Genomic DNA, 5,019 nt, shown 5'->3' on the forward strand with positions numbered 1-5,019 from the left:
TAGAAGTCTGCGCTCTTCGTGTGTTGTGCGTTTCACCCCTTCCTTTGTCCTTGTTTTATTCGCCCAATTTTGAAGATGCGTACGTAGTAGTAATCTTTGCTGGAAGAACTGTTCCACTCCTCAGGCAATTTAGTAGTGGTAAGCAGCCGCTAGAAAGAACACGATATCTGGTATACTCCACCTAGTAGAGTACCAGTTCTTGGAAAGCGCAGTATAGACCATGTATACGAGGATGTATAGTGTTCGATGACGCTGTTATCGAGATTGCGTAAGCAATTTGCGAGGGCTACTCTGCTTTGCACTAGCAGCTGAATTGTGTGCGCAGCAGTTGCGTTTAAAGTGGGCTTATTTCAGCAATGGACTACCTAAAGCAATTTCGGGAACGACGACGACGTCGATTTATTTTCAGCACGAGGTACTAACAATATCGTGTTAAAAGTACTCATGTCCCGATTTTTCCCTGCAATCACAGAAAACTATAAGAACACTGAACATCTACTCTCAGTCGGCTGCAGAGCAAAATACTCAGATGAAACAAGAAAGAACAGCTTTAGATATAAAGCTAGCCTGCAGTGTAGACAAGTGACTTCTTGAGTGTCTCCTTGAAATAGTCTGGGACCTGGGCTTCTTGTTTTGCGACAACAGATGGTTTGGCTTCAGTCGCGACTGGCTTCGGAGGAGGTGGGGGTGCGGCTGACACCTTTGGTGCAGGCGGCGGCCACAGAAGTGTTCCCTCTTGGAGCACTATGGAACCCCTCACCACTTCGTCGTTGAGGTCGATGTAGAAGTGGTCTTTCGTGCCAATGGACAGAAGAGACTTGGATATGTTGTTGGCATACAGAGTCGAGGACTGCGTTGGCATACGACTTGTGTGCACGACCCCTTTGTGCACGTGCAGTTCCCCGGGCTTGGGGGTTTCGACATTGCCGCCACTTTCTGCCGCCAGATCAACAATGACTGAGCCAGGTTTCATGGTTTCCACCATTTCCTTAGTGATCAGCACGGGTGCCTTTTTCCCCGGGGTAACCCTACTGAAAAACCAAAAGTTCTACTGGGCAATAACCTCATAAAATCTCATTTATTCGCATAGAGCCTCATAAAGGGCATATCATTATCATAAAATATCGTACATAATTTATAATAATGTACAAGAAACTATGACAACTTATGCAATTATATGCGACTTGTACGTGATTTCTTATGTGAATTGAGTGAGATTGTGTGAGAAAATGTGAGGTTATTGCCCCTTACAGATTTTTCAGTAGGGAAGTGCTGTGGTGATTATGATGTCGACATCTTTGCACTGCTCAGCAAACAATGCCATCTCAGCTTCAATGAATTCCTTGGACATCTCCTTCGCATAACCTCCAACACCTTCACCAGACTCCTTCATATTCATGGTGAGGAACTCAGCCCCAAAGGACTCCACTTGTTCCCGGACAGCCTCACGGGTGTCAAAGGCCCGCACAATGGCTCCCATGTTTTTGCAGCAGCCAACAGCGGCCAAGCCTGCCACACCACCACCAATGACAAGAACTTTGGCGGGAGGAGCTTTGCCCGCTGCAGTGATTTGACCGGTGAAGAAACGGCCAAAGTGGTTGGCTGCCTCAATCACTGCCTTGTAGCCAGCAATGTTGGCCATGGATGAAAGGGCATCGAACACCTGAGCCCTGCTTATGCGGGAATAGCGTCCATTGCAAAGACGGTCATCTGCTTCTTGACGAGCTCGTCCACAAGCGGCTTGTTCTGAGCAGGGTACAGAAAGCTAATGAGTGTGCCACCATTTCGAAGGTGGCCTTTGTCAAGCTCTATCGGAGGACGAACTTTGAGCACAATGTCCGACTGGAAGGTGGTCTTGCAATCAGTGATGTGGGCTCCACTGGCTTCATAGGCTTCATTCTTGAACTTTGCCGCAACGCCAGCCTGCTCTTCAACATTGACTTTGAAGCCCTTTTTGACCAATGCGGCAGCAGCGACGGGACTAAGTGCAACCCGGTTTTCATTCTGGAAGATTTCTTTGGGGACACCAACAGAAAGTTTCGAGTATGAGATTCATTTAGGTCCTTCGGCTGCACCTGAGCCATCAGTCCGACAAATGCTACTTCTGCTAAATGTTCGTTGAAGCTGAAACCATTTTGCTGATTTGGAAAGACAAGTCTGCTCCAAGGAGAGCTTGGAATGCTGAAGTGCTAGAAGCATCTTGGCATGGCACTGCAACTTGAGCTGTTTTTACGGGGCGCTAACTGTGACCAGGTAAAAGCGCTCGTCGGCACCGCACCGTCTTTGACGCGCTGACGGTACCGACTTCCCTTGGAGCCGACTTCCCGGTGGAAGCTCCCCTATTTGTCCGCGTTTGATAAAAAAGGAGGCCTATTATTATTATTATTATTATTATTATTATTATTATTATTATTATTATTATTATTATTATTATTATTATTATTATTATTATTATTATTATTATTATTATTATTATTATTATTATTATTATTATTATTATTATTATTATTATTATTATTATTATTATTATTATTAATCTTTTTTTTACAATGATCAAAAGCCGCGTAGAAGGCGTATGCCCATAGAGCTAATACAAAAACTCTAGAGGGAAAGCTGCCCGTTCAGCCAATGCATTCGAGTGGTGACCGCGTGATTGCCGCCATCATCAAACTGTTTGATGGTTGCCAGATGACTTTTGCTTGCTAAACCTGGCCGATGAACGAGGTTTGAACCTGGCAACATAGAATGTTGGAAGATGGCGGCGCGCAGCTAATCGAAGGCTGCAGTAAAGTAGCTGCTGTAAACAACGGCAAAATCTTCGCATCTAAAACTTTTGTGATAGTATGTTGTGTCGCGTATCTATTGTAAGGTCTTATAGGAGTCAAGATTGTTCTGTGTTGCTTTCTTAAGGCCAGCTAGCCCTGTGATTGCTACGCGCTATAGCGTGCATTTTGGCCGTCGAGCACACACGCATCTCACCCTGTTCCTGGCTTATTCTGGATGGCCAGCACTCCGCACAGCAAACGTCGGAGTGATCGCGTGTGTGTGTTTACTATTCACTTTACCTGCCCTATGTTCTTCTATAAATGACGGTTGAGAATGCTGTGAGCAGAGCAGCGTGTTTTGGTCTAAATGAGACGGGGGTAAACCCGTAGCGTTGAACCAGTCCAGAGGTTCTCGCAAGGAAATCGGCAAATAAAAATAAAACGCTCACTTCGCTTGCTGTCATTTCTCCCGGAATGTTTTCGTTCACACGCCTTGCTATCCATAGTTCTGGTATAGCTCTCGTAGTGGAAAGAAAAACTTGCCATGAAATTTCCAAATGTAAGTTCAATGCGGCGCGTTTGCTTACAAGAGCGTGAGGCGATATGGCGAATCTTTTTAGAGCTTTGGCCTTCCATACAACGCATGGAAGTTCCATCAAGATGCATGAGAGCGCAAGCGCCTCTTTGTTACGAACAGCTTCTTATTTTGAATGCTTTGATCTTGCAACTTGAAGCTGAAGAGACAGTAGAAAACCAAACTTTCACACCGAAACTCGGATCATATTTAAAATAGTATACGGCGCAAAAAACCGACAAACACAAAGGTAAGTGACGGGACGAAGCGCCACACGTGGCGCTTAGTCCCGTCACTTACCTTTGTGTTTGTCGGTTTTTGCGCCTTATACTATTTTAAATATGAACCAAAACCAACTAGCCCAGCAGCAAGTGCTTTTAGGCGAAACTCGGAGCGTCTCCTCGGGAATATGATCCACAGTTGTCCTACATCAACTCCTTAAGCTCCAAACTTTGTCTGGAAAGTGTTCCAAAACTTGAAAAAGCGCGTGAATATTTTGTGAAGATGCGTTATCTACCGCAGTTTTAAATCTGCAATCCAAACTTCGCTCTTTTTTGGACATCGCGGAGAAAAACTATGCTGGCCATAGTGATCAGTTTGATAACGGCGGTGCTACACGTGGGAATTTCTTTTTCATCTCAGCTTTAGCCCCCTGCGTATGCCCAACGGGCTTTAAGTGGTGAAAGCGAAAGATGCCGTATTCAAATGTTAATATCAAATGCCTTCTTATAGAGCGCACGTAGGCGAGAGCAGATGCCTCCCACTTACCCGCTGCTCTCCACTGCAGGTTTTCCGACTCAATTTAATTCAAGTGCGCGGCTATATAAGAAGGGGTGGCAGTCAATTTATTACGAGCCGCACGGTTTAATACATGTGCTGAGCATTTGGTCTACATGCAGCGTATATATGTAATTCGGTGGCCGCCTGCTAAAACACGAACGTCGGCATATATAAATCGTGCACCAGTATTTTAATCCACGCGCCGACGAATTCAATTCACGCGCGGACAAAGAGGAAACATGAGCCGCCTGTGCGGTACCACTGATGGGATTGTTTATCTTTCGTAGAATTGTGAATTGGCCGTTTCCTTGGCGAGTCGACAAGAGCAAAAAAAAAAAAAAAAAAAAAAAAAAATCCGAATATGAGTATATAACGGAGCGGCCACAGCCTACAGGCTCGAAGCATGTTCCGTAAAGAAATACGGCTGTGCTTCTTTTTTTTTTTCCTGGCAGCTGCCCGGCAACAAAGCGCCATGGCCTGGCAATTTATAAAACATCAGATTTGAATACGCTTTGCAGTTATCCCTCTGGTAGGAATTGAGACACCCCTAATAAAATTACAGGCGATGCATCATGGCATGTTCGCCATGTTTCAATCATGAGTGGCCGCAGCTTGCGGAAACGAGGCTATGGCAGTGGGATGCACAGTGGAACCTGGTGGCTTGCCGCGTAAACACTCAGCACGTTTTCCTACAGGTTAGCGCGTAATACATAGAGTAAACTGAACACAGTATAAGGGCAGAACTGCTGTTAACCCACTGGGGTAGAAAGTTGAAGCAGGCCTTTTAGTACTCCGTGCTTAGCTTCGGGTAATAGTTTGCAAGTTTCGTTATTTTAGCGGTGAGTATTGGGGAGAATAAGCTGGACTCAGAAAAAAAAAGCGCATAAAAATGTGCTTTCT

At 45.2% G+C, this 5,019-nt stretch overlaps 2 pseudogenes; both read right to left on the minus strand.

The window, feature by feature from the left end:
* Positions 1-562: 562 nt before the first annotated feature.
* On the minus strand, positions 563-973 carry LOC146203512 (NAD(P) transhydrogenase, mitochondrial pseudogene; annotated as a pseudogene).
* Positions 974-1,258: 285 nt separating this feature from the next.
* LOC146203513 (NAD(P) transhydrogenase, mitochondrial pseudogene) lies at positions 1,259-2,052 on the minus strand (annotated as a pseudogene).
* Between the last annotated feature and the right edge of the window lie 2,967 nt (positions 2,053-5,019).

The sequence above is a fragment of the Amblyomma maculatum genome, chromosome 1 (genome assembly GCF_055883805.1).
Source record: "Amblyomma maculatum isolate TAMU_Amacu chromosome 1, ASM5588380v1, whole genome shotgun sequence".
NCBI classification, from domain to species: Eukaryota; Metazoa; Arthropoda; class Arachnida; order Ixodida; family Ixodidae; genus Amblyomma; species Amblyomma maculatum.